We start from the raw sequence: 2133 nt of genomic DNA on the forward strand, positions 1-2133 counted from the left end.
GTTCACATCCAAAACCAATTGGCAATGGATGGAGTGGCCCAAACCCTTATAAACCCATAGGTAAGGTCCTAATTTTCCCATGTGGGATGTATATATTCTCAACAGGTTGTGCATATATGGATGGATAGAAAGGGCAAGATAGAGATTTAGACAGAAGAGCAGAAAAAGGAGGAGACAAAGAAGAGAACCAGAAGGAGAAGAAGATAGAGGAAGATGATGGGATGATCAGGAAGATAGTTAAAATTTGTCAAAAATGACATTTGACACATCTTCATATTCGAATTTGAATTTGACACAAGCATTTTAACATTACCATTGGAGATGCTCTTAATTATAAGTTATATTTTCTTTTGTTACTTTTCTAATGTGCGATCTTTCCTCTCCAACAATTATACGCCTATTTATTTTATTTTATTTTGGTTACAACCTATTTTTCTTCTTTAACTACTCATTACATATCATTCACATAGCCATAAGCAATGGTTATTCTTGTTGGAGTGAAAGATAAAGGGCAAGTGAGATTACTAAAGCTATGGTAATTTGTTTCCCCTTTTCACTTTTGCAAGGTCTATACACATCTCTAGCAGTCTAGCTGAGGTATCAAACGATACACAATTGGAGTGCGATATGGTTTCAACTTTCAAACCTGAGTAACTTCCAAGTAGTATTCAACAAATGTGAATGACATAAATTTTCTAGAGAAATTAGACAATAAAGGATGGAATCCTACAGTAAAATTTTCCTACTAAACCTATAGAACCTACCCCTGTTTTTTAAGTAAAAGAAGACAGCTAATTTGTCCCCCATTTTTCATGCAATAACCAAGAGGGTAATAAAAAGCAACTCTAATTCAAAAGTGAATTCACTTTTGCTGTTTCAACCTCTCTTTTGATCGACAAATGAAAAGATGATGTGGGGTGATTTGATCATTTCTAGGGCTAGCTTAGTCGATCATTAAAATGATTGGTGGAGGTAAACAAATTATGATAATGCAATTAAGGCAAGAAGGAAGGATGTTAAGTGGGATTTTGTATTCATAATACCACTTGATTAGAGACAAAGCAACCAAATTAGCCCCAAATATTCAAACGATTTGGCAAGCATGTCTATCAATGTTTTCAATACCGCCAACTACTTTAGAGAGAAAGAAAAAGCGTTAATAGTCCATCTCCAATGAGAATGCCTCCCATCCCCTTGGTACCATGAATGTGGAAAATAATACAGATTGTGCAAACTTTTTTCTTTTTTTTTGGCAAAGAGTATTTGGGAGGGGGGAAGGCAGGACCTCCCGGCCCAGGAACTTTATGATCGACCGTTTGCCCCGATTACTCGAGACAGGCTTTGATAGATTGTGCAAACTTGTTAGATAATTAAGTTGTTATATTACACTATAGCGAGACACTATAGTGTCAAAATGACATTATCTTGCACAGTAAGTCTAAAATTAGGATACTACTATCGGTACTTGCACAAAGTCGTTAGCGAATTTCTTTTACATGTACTAACATAATAAGTGCAAATGAGTGTAAGATTTCTTTGGTTGTTTATCACTGCCTCTAAATTTGGTATACGTGTATATCCATCCAAATGGTACAAAACATAATCTCTCCTCAAATATAACTATAAAACTTGGGTCGGCTATGAAATTAGATCAGGAGTGACTTAACCGCCATAACCTTTTAAAGTTGCGTAGTACTATAGAACAATATTTTTTTCGAACCTTATATATAAAGAAAACTCACATTACGCTTTAGGGTTTAGGTACACCACTACATAAGAAATTGACACATCCAATATTTGACAATGAAAAGTGTGTGTAGTCTCTTTTTTATACATGCCAGATTTCCGTTCTTTTTAAACAACCTTCCTAAGATCCTCATATCATCCTTATCTTTTTACATGATTTAAAAGAAAAAAGAAAGAGGCATACAAAGAATCCTGCTGTGTGCTAGCTAGCTCCTCGATCGCATAGTATGATTACATACCGTTCTGCACAAGTAGCCAAATAGACAAGACATATATAGTAGCTAACTACGAACATTTTGCAATCATGGAATGGTACGTAACATGTGCTCTGCATGTGAAAGATAGGGACACCATCCCAATCTGTCATCGACACCAGAACAGATTCAA

Source organism: Rosa rugosa, chromosome 6 (assembly GCF_958449725.1).
Source record: "Rosa rugosa chromosome 6, drRosRugo1.1, whole genome shotgun sequence".
NCBI lineage: Eukaryota > Viridiplantae > Streptophyta > Magnoliopsida > Rosales > Rosaceae > Rosa > Rosa rugosa.